This window comes from Symsagittifera roscoffensis, chromosome 2, assembly GCF_963678635.1.
Source record: "Symsagittifera roscoffensis chromosome 2, txSymRosc1.1, whole genome shotgun sequence".
NCBI classification, from domain to species: domain Eukaryota; kingdom Metazoa; phylum Xenacoelomorpha; order Acoela; family Convolutidae; genus Symsagittifera; species Symsagittifera roscoffensis.
In genome coordinates, this window is record NC_087063.1 from 62,097,837 (window position 1) to 62,111,178 (window position 13,342).

The 13,342-nt window shown below is 39.6% G+C and overlaps 1 protein-coding gene across 1 annotated transcript in view; it reads right to left on the reverse strand.

The window, feature by feature from the left end:
- Positions 1 to 13,311, reverse strand: part of LOC134839590 (aquaporin AQPAn.G-like) — a 364,076-nt gene extending 350,765 nt beyond the window's left edge. The window contains exon 1 of the mRNA XM_063855194.1: positions 13,285 to 13,311. The gene's annotated coding sequence lies outside the window, so the exon portion shown is untranslated. The remainder of the gene's footprint in view (positions 1 to 13,284) is intronic.
- Positions 13,312 to 13,342: the final 31 nt, after the last annotated feature.

The following is a 13,342-nucleotide window of genomic DNA, read 5'->3' on the forward strand; positions in this document are numbered from 1 at the left end:
GATAGCAGTACTCTACGTGAGGACTGAATTACAACTGAGGTTCGCCTGGTGCATGATCGGACTGACTCGCGAGGAATATGATTCAGAAGAAAGGAAGAGATCGAAAGAAGAAAAGGTCTTCCTGATGACGAGCATGAGGGATCTGATAATCCAAGAGGGAATGGCAGTAGCGTGCGCGAAGCGGAGAGACGCTCTCTGTTTCATCCGATTCATGATAGAGCAAGTTTCAGTGCCAGCATTGAATACTTGTGTCAAGCTGCTGAGAGAGGGCGATGAGCGAGTGGGAGCCCTACTCTTGCTAGCACTGCTGGATATACATCAAAGCAAACCAATGAGGGTGAACATGGAAGAACCCGTGGAGCCAGAACCCATGAGGAAAATAGACGAAATCAGGACATTCTTAAACAAGGAGCTGAGGCTCACTAAGGAATCTATGGGAGCACTGCCGAAATCCAATGAATACTATGGACCGATCAGAAAGAAGTCATACAGTTACGTGTCCGGAGTCATAGGGATAGCGTACAACCCGTTTCTCAGTGAAGACCTACGCTATTACTTCTTTGATTACGAGCAGACAGTGTTTCTAAGGTTCTGGACGTCCAGAATTGTAACTATTAAAAGCGTTGCTAAACCGCAGACTAAGTTGGGACTAGTCTTAGAAGAACAGGTAGCTGCACCTTCCGTGCCAGAATACGACAAACGAGTGGAGTTTGGATTGGGATTCTCAGATGAATTACTGCGAACGAGCTTGATGGTAGTGTGGGAACTGATGAGACCATCGTGGTGTCCTAGTCCCAATGCTGATTCGATACTACTTGCAACACAAGGTGTACAGAGGAAACTGAATGCAAACTGTAATCTGCGTGATCTTAATATCATCTATAACGTGATGACAACAGCCTCTAAGAGCAACGGGGAAGACAAAGTGGAGTTGCCTGGCTGGGGAACAGAAGACTGGGTTAAACCTGGTAGCTGTCTGGCAGAAGTCTGTGGACTAGAAGATCACGTTTGTGGAAGTCTAGATTGCGTGAAAACCCTGGAGAAACAACACAAACAGTTGACAATATTGTTTGGTAACATTGTGATGAAAGCGAAGACGGAAACGGAATTGATCGCAGATTGCCATGGAGGAACCGAGGTGAATCTATTGACTGCACTAGGATTCTACAGTATGTTTGATTCTTTAGAGTCACTATTGAATCTAGAACAGAAACATGAGATGGTCACGCCCATCAGTGTAGAAGCGTTCCCAGGAGTTTTGCAGACTGAGCATAAGCACATAGGAAAATGGAAGGAAGCGATCGAGGCGGAGTAGCTGTGGATGTAAGGAGTACGAGAACGGTCGTGGATCAAGCCTTCTCAGTCCCAAAGAGTGTAAGACTGGCGAGAATGTCAGAAAAGTCTTATGAGTTACTGCGCAAAATGTTCTCAGCAGTTCCAGAGAGAACTAAGGAGGAGTTGGAATTGATATTGGGAAAGAAGTTCATGGGATACGCCAGTGGGATCTTCAGTGAATTTGAAAGACAAAAACAGAGAGGATCAACCGTTACGGATTACAATACAGTAGATGAGAATGATGAAGTCCACCGAGTGATGATGGAAGTGGAACCACTACTGGAAGCTTTGGGACAGCGTAACTGGAGGAGCATCATGCTGACACATGACGAATTTCCTAGCCATTGCTTGCTGCAAGCATGGTGGTACCCCGAACGTCTGGTGTTGATCTGGGTCTCTGGAGAGCTGCTCTCCAATGGTTTACCAGACTCATCACGGCTCATAACAATAGTGATAGTGGGAGTTCTGATGGCGATACTATGGCTGGAAGCTCATGTGAAAGAGAACAATAGACAGGAGGCACCGACGAGAGAAAAATTGAAGAAATTGGGTTGTCTAATAGATTTAGATCTTTTTGAGACAATGTGCAAGATTCTAAACATTCCGATGAAAGTGAAAAAGATATGGGCAAGGAGACGACTGATGCCATGGTTTAGAGCCAACTTGACTGCAGGGTTGTACGAGTATGCCAAGAAGCATATGTCGAAGCACGGCAGAGTGTACAGTGTGTATCAGCTGGACATTGGGGCAGGAGCTTTCAAGCGAGCTTTCGTGACTCATCGCAATGCAGTGACCACCGCTGTAAAGAGAATCTCCAGGACAAGTGAACGTAATGGAAGGGAGAAAGAAGAAATGTTAAAGAGGGATTTGGAGAGAAATGTGACGTTGTGTCTCCACAACAGCTTCTGCAGGAACAGAGAATCTAACGTGGATTCCCTACCTTGTTGCAAACAAAGGGTAGAAGAGCAGAAGTGTTGGAGAACTGCTTCCAACAGTGTCAGCATAGCTAACGATGTGTTGCAGTGTTCTCAATGTCGCAGGAGAAGGAGTTGGAGCATTGACAAATGGCCGAAAAACAAGAGGCGAAAAGAAAGAAAATTAGAAGAATTTAGAAGTTATAGAACTTCTAAACGACGAAAAAAAGAGGAAACAAAGAAGTGACGAAAGGGAAGAAGTTAAAACTCTGAATTGTTTTATGTGTGTGACAAAAACTCAAGTGAGAAACTAAGCAACCAAGTTGTAATTGAAAACTGAAAGGAAATATTTAGTTGAGTTTTGATTATTAAAGAATTTGTTGCATTGATGAATTTGCATTTTGATTTTAGTTAGTGGGTTTAGAGATATTTACTATTTATCAGAAAGGCTTGAGTAAAGAGTATATTTAAATATTCTAGCCTGCATGATTGTTTTTAGTCAACTAGGAAAACTGATCACTTTGTGGTGACATGAAAAACTTGGGTAATCTCTCGAAGAGGGAGATTGTTTTATGGTTCTTTCTAACCACAGAGTTCCTTAATTTTCTTATTCAGGACCAATAACGACTAAAATTTCGGAAGGGAAGAAGTATAGTAGGATAATTTTAGCTTGTTGGTTGGCAGGACTGTCCTGCAAACTAACACCTTTTAAAAACTAGAAGAAAAAGTTTTAAATCAGGGAGTTGACATTGGAAATCAGAAAAGATGTTTTATCTTGAGTCATATCCTCAAAGTGCAGATTAGTGAAAGAATTTGGAAGGCTATAGTAGTGTAGTATGATGCCATTTATATTCTGCAGTGAGTTGATATGACGCGGATAAACGTAATTTCGTGCATTTTGTAAATTCTGTTCGGTGACACTGTACCAATTTTACGAATATTGCGAAATTCAATGGGGACATTGACCAGGCTGTCCGGCGAGTATGTGACATTCGACCAGAATGAACGAAAATGCAGATTCGGCGATTTCGAATAGTTACCAGCTAACCTACCGAATTGACAGTTTTGAGAGATTAGTGACGTTATTGGGACGATTAGTCAAACGGTAAAGGTCAAGATATTCTGGTATTTCGAAATTTTAAAAGTTCGAACTGAGAAGTCGAACTTCTGAGCAACGGCAAAAACAGCCATTTTGGAAGAAAACCAGAAGAAAATCGGAACAACAATAGTTGCGATAGTGATATTGCGGTAGAAAAACAACAACGAAAAGCAGAGTTAGCAAAGATCGTTCCGAGTTGCAACGATTGTGTCGCTACAATCGTTGCAAGGCCGTTCACAACAACGGTGAAGGGTAGAAAAACAGCTTTCCGGAAAGAAGATAAGGTTGCTATTTCCCCGGATTCAGGAATCCGGAGGGGTCTCGGGATTTGAACTGAATAAACTATATAAACTATATAGCTTCCCGGTTATGTCTTGAATTGAATTTTATTTAACATCTGAATTCATTTTACGACGATGAAAAGCTAGGAGTTGGGGGAAAGGGTTGATCCATCTTCGACGGAGATGATGATTTTTATCTACTGAACAAAAACAAAAGTAATATAAAAAATAGTAGTAGCCCTGTTTTTAGGAGTGACCTCGTGGTCTGAGGATACTGAGACCCAGCCATGAGCTCACTAATTTTGCATGTAAAAAAGTTAATTTGAGCGTTCTGGTCGAAGCCGGAGAACAGTAACGTTTTTGTCGACCCGATGTTAGAAAGACCACCAAAAGAACTGGCTTTGGTAGAGACGGTGAAAAGCATGTAGAGTTCTGTTTAGAGGTTGGCCAGTCGTCTTAGAACCTAGCTTTATTTTCCGTCGATTTGTACTTCCGGGCGAATGTTACATTTCTTTCGGGAAGGCTGGACACGCCGTCCCAACACCCTTCCTCTTTCTCGGGTTCTGCGTTGTAACGATCGTAGCAGCACAATCGTTACAACTCGGAATGATTCCTGACACTTTTCAATCACAATTTCAATCTGCTTTCAATGTGTCTACTGTCGTTCTCTTCGAATTCTGTTGTTCTGATTTCGCCGTTTTAGTGTTTGCGAAATATGAAAAGGTTACGTGTCGTTTCACGTCCAAATCGAAATTTTAAAAATTAGCATGTCACTTGAAATTATCCCTTCCCGATTTGTCCAATCGTTCAAATAACGTCGCTATTTCAATGAAATCATCAATCTTCCCGGTTAGATGTTCTATTACCTTTCCGATAAAAGTTCGATTGTGAAACTGCATTTTCGTACATTCTGGTCGAATGTCACACATTAACCGAAGACCATTCCGAATTGAAACGATTGTAACTGTTCAACCGTTACCGGATAATTTCCGAGATTAAGGAAGGGGATACTGAGACCCAGCCATGAGCTCACTATTTTTGCATGTAACTGAGTTAATCTGAGCGTCCTGGCCGATGGCCCAAAACAGTAAAGATTTTGTCGACCCGATGTTGAAAGGATCACACAAAGAACTGGCTTTAGTAGAGACGGTTAAAAGCATGTAGAGCTGTGTTCAGACGCTAGCCGGTCGTTTTACAACCTAGGTTTATTTTCCGTCGATAGGTACCGCCGGGCGAATGTTAGTGTCGTGGAAACCTAATGTCGATATGTGTGACTCTTAATCGCAAGGTCGCACGTTGGAATCTCAGCCGTTGGCCATTTTTTGCTAATTCGCGGCTCATAGTTTTTTGTTTTGTACCTTATAATGCTGCTTTTTTTGGGTTCCCGCTAGTGCTTGCGAAGCAAAGCTTCACCTCTTTGTTGAAATTTGTTTGATAATGGCTGAAATCATAATGCCTGTAAGTTTTTTTTTTTTTTGGTTTCTCCTAATTGTTCGGCTTATAATGGTTTGGCTTAGATTATATCAGCTTGATGACCGCCTATTTCTTCGTATAAATTGCCATACAGTTGTTCTGAAAAGTGATTTAACAATTTTTTTTGACTCAACAGTGCTTAAGAAAATTAAGTTTTGTATAGCTTTGTAAGTTTTGTGTCGATTCTTTTTTTCTTACCCTTACGATAAACAAAGGAATTGCAACGGGGCACTAGGCTTTATCCTTGCAAAAACCTTTGTCTGCAGAATGGACTGAATGGTAATCATTATCAATTGTTCATTTTTTGCTATTTTGCTAATTAGTTACTGGCATGTTCAGAGTATTGTTTGCATATGTGCCTGGCGTCACGCTGAAGTGATCTTAAATCAAGAATAATCGTTTTCAAGTTTTTTTCTAAGACAGGCGAAACTTACCTTTGCACCACTTGGGAAACATAAAATGCCGAAAATCTAAAAACAATATGTCTCAATTGAAAATTGAAAGACATTAATAAATTCTGTTAAAAAAATCTTAGGCTTAGAAGATTAGGAATTATTTTTAATGTAATTTAAAAAAAAGAACACTTTATTTGCACATCGTATTTCAAATGTTTTCTATCAATTCATAAAAATATAATAACATCATTACATACGCATAGTTACAATAAACAAAACAAAGTCTGTTACAATTATTGACGATTAATTTTCACCTGAGATTACTTTTCACCTGATGATTAAATTCACCTGAAATATTGTTATATAAACTTGAAGCTTTTCCACGAAACTTTACCATGAGTTGCCACAGAGGGGTCTTCGTTAAATCATAATAAAAAATAATTCCTGAAATTTATCTTTGCTTTTCTGTATATTAGTATGTATTTAAAGTTGACTTTATCATCTCTTAGTTTATTCCAGATTATGACGGTCTTCTTAAAGAAGGAATTTTCTATGTATTGCCCATTATATCTGTCGCCGAAATATAATTTTTTGTTTCTTGTATTATTATCTAATTGGTGGTTATCATACTCAATGTTATTATAGGCTGCCAATGATTGATGTCGTATTTTCCAAAAGTTACATAATATTTTATAGTCCAGAAACATTGTTACTGGCAATATATTGTGTTTTAGCTTCAAGTCTGAAAATGAGTCGTATTTTGCATGATCGTAGCAAGTTTTTTTGGCCAGCTTAACTGTTTTTCTAGAGATAAGTTAGCGGATATTCCACTTAAAAGAATTGCTGAGTAGTGCAAATGACTAATTACCAGTGCATTCATTATCAAGAGTCTTTTTTGTACTGGCAATGGCTTTTTGATTGGTTGAAGTGTTTTTATTCCGCATGCCATTTTCTTCAGAATCCTTTTGATTTCATCTTGGAATTTTAGAAAAAACTGATCTACAACTACTCCTAGGTATTTAACATTTTTTTCCTCAATTATTATATCATCTAGAGTTATAGTATACTTTTCATCCTTTTTCCTTGAATGTTTTTTGCTGAAAACGATGAGTTCTGTTTTTTTTTGCATTCAACTGAAGCAAATGTTCTAAAAAATAACTTGACAACAGACTGCAATTGGCTTCGAGTGCTTTAAGAGCTTTTTGTGGATTGTTATTTTCACAGAATAGAAATGTATCATCCGCATTTTGAACTATTTTACAGGTTTTGTCAATTTGTTTGTTGAGATTGTTAATGTATAGATTGATTATTAGAGGGCCAAGGACAGTGCCCTGTGGGACACCCTGCTCAAGTGCAATCCAATCCGATTTGGTGTTGTTAAAATTAGTTTTCTGGCTTCGGTTGGTGATAAAGGAATTGATCATTTCTATAGCTTCTTCGGAAAAGTTTAACCCTTTTAGATTCTCTTTAAGATAAGTATGATCAATAGAATCAAATGCCTTAGAGAGATCCAATAAAGAACATGCTTCAGTTTTGTTTTGTTGTCTATTGCTTTTCTGAATGCTTCAGTGCAATACAGAATAGCGTCGATTGTTGAATATGATGTTCTGAAACCAAATTGGGTATTACTTAGTAATTTTTGGGATATCATATATGCATTGATTTGTTTATCTAACAATTTTTCAAAAATTTTTGAGAGAGCCCCAGTTATAGAGATAGGCCTATAATTTTCTGGTAGTTCTGGATCATCTTTCTTAAATATTGGTATGACAATTGCTTTTTTGAGCTTGCAAGGATATGTCTTATTTTTCAAAAACTCATTGTATAGAAATGTCAGATGGGTGTATATTTCATTGCAGCCATCCTTCAATGCCCAGGCTGGAATTTTGGATGTACCTGGTGCCTTTCGACAATTTAAATTATATATTTTTTTACATTCAGCTGATGTGATAAATCGGAAAGAAAATTTATTATTATTTTGAATGTTGCAAGTAGAAGTCGGTGGACTTTGCCCGATATTTGAATTTTTCTCAAAAAAGCATCGAAGAATTGAGAACTTGTAATCTAACAGGTTCGCAATCTGTAAATTTTTGGTGATGAAATCGCCGACAGAGTTTCCGAGTAATGGAATGAGGTTGGAAGATTTTTTTTTGAGATTGTTGTATCGTTTATTATACTCCATTTTTCGTGTTGACTTTTTTTCAGTTAGGAGTTAAATATATATATATATATATTTAGAAACTTCTCCAATTTATAACTGATAGTTTTTGTTTGAATTTGTAACCGGAGTAATTGGATTTGTCATGTATTTTACGTTTGATTGGTCTTACATTGTTGTTCAGCTTAAGTTCTGTTATGATTGCTGTTGCTTGGTGGTCGGTCTTAATTGGTGGTGTGAATACTATTGAATTATTTGTTAGATCTTTCAAGCTTAGGTCGGTGATAATATAGTCAATTAGTGCTTTTGAGTGAGAAGGTGTTAATTTGTTAGTGACGTCCAGATTATATGGTATTAAGACTGTATCTAAAGACTGTTTGTCGTCTTCGTTGAGATAGTTGAGATTGTAATCTCCTAGTAAAATTAGGTTCGAATTAAATGACTGTGCATGGTCAATTGATTTGGCTAGATCTTCTAAGAAGTCTGTTTTGTTGTTTCTATTAGGATTGTAGGCTAGGTTTAAAAGAGTGGTTCTTTCATTTTTTCTGAGTCCGGCTTTAAATTCTATCCAGATGCTATCTTACTTTTTGCGCATGTTGTTTAAGTCATGTCTTACCTTTGGGTTTAAGTTTTTAGGAACTAGTAACATGACACCTCCACCCTTCAATATTTTACTTGATTCATAAGTTCTATCACATCTGAACAACTTATATTTGTCATTGTCTATGGTCCAAAGATTATCGTCATTTGTATCATTGAACCATGTCTCGGAAAATCCGAAAATTGCATTATCATTAAAAGTTCTAATAAGTTGTTTGAGATCTGAACGCTTCCTAGCTAAACTTCTACATTAAGTTGTAGTACTTTTCCAGTTTTTTCTTTATTTGACTGAATTACATGAGGGGTCCTGGATTTGGGTGGATATCCCCTGATGTTAGGAGAGTTTTTTGAAGGGACTTTTCTTGTTTTTTGTAAGTCTTGCTTGTGTTTTTCATATAATATGTGTAATTGTAATAGCTTATATTAAGTACAGTGCAATAATATTTGTTCGAGTATATTGTGGCAACCCATGAAAAAAGATACTTTCCTTTTTTTATTCAGTACCTTGAAAGTTACACATTGATCGCTTTCGCAGAAGCTCTTTCAAACTTTTTTTGTTATAAACTCTAATGTAAGTATTATAAACTAAAAAATACATACAAACTATTGGGGCTAACCAAACTCCATTCAGTTCTTTCTCATAGCCAATAAATGGAAACAATCAGAAAAAAATGTTTAAAAAAGTTGAGATCCAAGAGTTTTTGATGACTCAAACACGTTGCTTAATTTTTGCAACCAAATGACCTGCATATCGTACACAGCTATTGGCGAAATATGCTTTAGACTCAAATCAAAATGAAAGAAAAGAATTTAAAAAATGAATTCAGAGTTTCAAACAGTTTCCACAAAAAAAGAACTCGCAGAGGTTCTGAAAAAAACTCTGAAGGCTTGTAAAATTAATCCAATTACATCAAACTTTTGGAATATCAAAAATTGGTATGCAACGTTAGGAGTGCGAGACCGCAACAAAAAAAAGACAACAATAAAAAAGACCCGTTCAGGAAACAAACACAAAAAGTCCTTTTTTCAAAAACTTTAGCTAGAAAGAAGCACCCTCCTGAATCTCGTGCAACACGCCAAACACTTAGAAATTTAAACTAATTCTACGCATTTTTAGATCTAAAAAACGTGCATCCGAAAGTAAATTTGTTTATTAGAGTTTTTTTCTGTTACAGTAAGTTTTGGCTCGTAAAAAAAGCAGAAAACCATGAACTCTTTTTAATTTGAAAAATAAAGAATTAAACCACCAGGCTAGAAAGCTGAAAAAAGGCGAAATCAATAAAGCCGACAAAAAATGAATCTGAATTTTTTTTCAACCGTAGACCAAGTATCTATTAAGTAGCTCTAGAGCGGCTGTTAACCGAAACACTCAGCTAGAAGTGGAGATCCTAAATTTGGAGATCTTATGAATCAAGGTATTTACAGATGAAATCTTAGTACCCGACTGCAATACCCCTGCTTATTGCAATAGTATTAATGCTGTTCCAAACTTTTGCATGTTTTTTATGTTTTGAAATGTCATCTTTAGTTATTTTGCGCTACCTGCGATAAGCAAGGACATTTTACTCTAAATAAGTGTTTTCATAGGATGACTGAAATTGTTGTCATCTACCCTAGTCAACAAATAGACAGATCGAGAACAGACAATGTTTTAGCATGTCTGCATTTAAAATTCCCGTGCTATTCGAAGGTTTTCGGATATACTATTCCAAAGTAGAGGCACCTTAAGTAGTTTGAGTAGCAAAACAGTTTAATGAAGTATTTTGAGGGGGGCTTGAAAAGTTTTTCAGTTTTCTAAAACGTTTTTTTTTTCGGTTCACTGTTTCTGCTCAAGTTTTTAAGAATAGAATTGAATTTTTTTTTTTTTTTTTTTTTTTTTCTTTTACGAGGTGTACTTGTAAATTCAATAGTTGTAAATACAGCAAAAGGTTAAAAAGCAGTTGGCTTATAGCCCGTTGAGTTAACTTCTAAAGCTTCCAGTAAGCAGGCAGCATTACCGCGTTGCAGTGCAATGCCGAGTCTTTGTTTGAGGAACGTGAATGACCTTTTCTTACCAGTGGTCGTCTTGATTCTATAGGAAATAGAGGATAGAGTTTTGTATGTCGAGCTTCCGATGCCACCAAGATGTTCCACGGCGATGGGCTCGAACATGCAGTTGCGTGGCAGACCAGAATAGTGTTGGCGCTTACGAAATTCAGCATGGTTAGCAACAGTGGGACCATCTTCGAGGCCTGTTGATAGATTTGACTGTGCTTGTCGGTTTACACAGGTAAAGTCCCAGACTAGAACTGCGCCATTTTTCCATGGAACTAAAGTAGCACCGTCTGGTCTTTTACCATCGTCACGCAGCATACCGGTCGGCTCGAGTTTGCTGTGTACTCCTGCTGATTTCAACGCGTCTCTGATGACTTCATTACCAAGTTGATGCCTGATGAAACGACTTTTGATTTTCGGGCATATAAGTGGATGAATGCCTTGGCTGTCGCATTTAGTGCCACATGCACAGTTGCATGAAAAAAGAAGGGGGGCACCAAGGCGAAGTTCCGTAACAATTCTGAAAGCGTCATCAGTCAGCTGGAGACCGAGCGTATCAGACGGAATAGCAGCAAGCCAGTCTCCGGAACCGGGAACAGAGCATCCTTGTAAACGAACTTTGTCACTGTCACAGGTGGTGTTAGCTAGGAGAGACGACCGCCTACGAGAAACAATCGGAGTGTACCAGCTTTTCTGCCACTTTTGCTTGTCTTCCAGTGGCATATCAGGAGAAACAGTTTCAGACCACAGTTCAATGGCATTCTTGAAGGACTTGCTGGTGTATTGAGACGCAATGACTTTGAAGACGTCTTCACTGGTGGCGAGTGTAGACAAAATATAGGCAGCCAAAGTAAGGTCCGAAGGTGACTGTAAGCCTAGACCACCGAGTTTGATAGGCAATGTGAGCTGATCCCATTCTCTGTTGGTAATCAGAATGTTACTGACAGTTTGAACAGCTACACGGATATAAGAGGTGATTTTTTCAACAGAGTTCATAAAAACAAAAGTAGGAGCAGTGCGGAACAAATACATGAGCTTAGGCATGGCAAAACAATGTCGGAGCAGGAAAAACGCGACGTGTGAAGGCAGTAACGGAAGATTCTTGCAGAGGTTTTCGATTTTCTCTCTCTTCTCTTCCAATGCATGCTGTAAAGCTGTATGGCCCAGAGGGCTTCCTAGCAGTTCAGCGTCTTCGGTGCTCACGCTGCTGATACCAGGACAGACACGTCTGAATTCACGTAAAATCATATCGCTCTTTTGCTGGTCTTGAGTGAAGACAGTGATTTCACATTTGGTGTTATTGAGGTTTAACCCGAGACCTTTGGCACTGTCAATGAACTTGGCGAGGTCACGCAAAACTATCTGCCACTTGTCTCCAGCACTGATGTCGTCCATGTAACCGACCTTGAACTTGGATGAGATTGCAGTGAGACAGCGATGCACTCCGAGACAGAAACCAAAAGACGCAATTGGGTCCCCCTGTTGGAAACCTTCTCTCGATAGCAAAGTGTGGTCACCATAAACAAGGAAACTCTCCCGCTCGTAGCACATGTTGAAAAAAGGCAAAAGCCCAGGGCAAAACTCTTCGAAAGCAAAAGCAATACTGTCACGACGCATGGTGTTGAAAGCATTGCTGAAATCCAACTTGAGGAAAACGTCATCGTCTGAAGCTAACTCGAAGAAGGAGCGAGCAGCATGGACCGCAACTTCGGCACCATTTTTCGCACCAGCACCAAGTTGAAAGGGACTGAAAAACTCCTTGAACCTCGCTGTTTCGTACTGACCAGCACATTTACCTGCAATCCTGCGCCAGACTTCTCCCACAGCAATGGGCCTCAGGTCATCTACTTTTCCTTTTTTTTGGCAAGCGTCGTCAAGTTGGCTGCCGCAAAAACTGGTCTAATGAAATCTGGGGCTTTGCCAGCAAGCATCAAATTGACAAAATCCGTAAGAGTGTCCAGGAACGTGTTGCCTGCGTCGATGGAATGTGAAGAAAGGGCGTCTTTGATATGTTGCGGTCGGACACCACTGGGTCCACCTGCTGAGCCATTGGGGAAACTCTGGATAGCGCTGTGAACTGCAGAACTAGTCACTTGCAAGGGTTCATACTGGTGGCACTGTGGGAATGACTGTCTGTCCAGTGCAGGAGGAGGATGCTTTTTCTCCAGGATTTTGACACTTTTGTCACTTGGGGGGACAACAGACTTATCCGAGGAAGCTATTCTAACGGCAGCTTTGATGTTCCCCTCATTAATCTTTTCACAAACAAGCCTTGCAAGTTTTTCTGCATCTGTGTTTTTCCCTGCAGAAGGACTACGGTGGGCCGGCTCAGGAATAATGAGGGTATCTGCTACGCTAAAAGCATCGATTTGTCGCTTTATCAATGTTGTTAAACTGGTCTTCTTAGCACACCCGGCGCGTGCGGGAGCTTTCAGGCATCTGTACGCAGCCGTGAAAAGTTGAACCCACGCCATTTTATTGTCAGGGTCGTTGAGGATATCTCGCAAAACCTTGTTAAGAGTTTGTGCAAAAAGAAACCTTGCAGCTTTTGGCACATACTTGACAGTTTTGCACTGGAAAGCTCTCACCGCTTTGATGAAATCCTGAGAAGTGAAAGAGTGGGGGTCTGTAGCAGTTGCACTGTGTTCACGTTCTTCAGATGGGGATTTGTTGGAATACGGGCACCGACTTCCCACTGGTCCATGGACGCGTAGAGAACCATTCTTCTGAACCACAATAGACATGCTACATCCAGGACAGTTTATGCGTTTGGTGTCTTTGCGTCGGCAGTTTGGGCAGCTGTAGTTGTATAAGCTGGCATTCTCTATTGGTAGCCCAGCACAGATCGAGTGAGACCAGGAGTTGCATTCGTCACACTGTACCCAGTCTCGAGATTGATCACCGCTTGCTTGGCACGGTCTGTGTGAGCAGGACGTATCCGCATCGTCAGTCTGGGGGCTACCACGGTTGCCCCTCCTGCTTCTACGCATTTCTCCTATTTAATAAGTTTATCACAACAATTAGGCTACAACAATTAGGCAACATAGAATTGA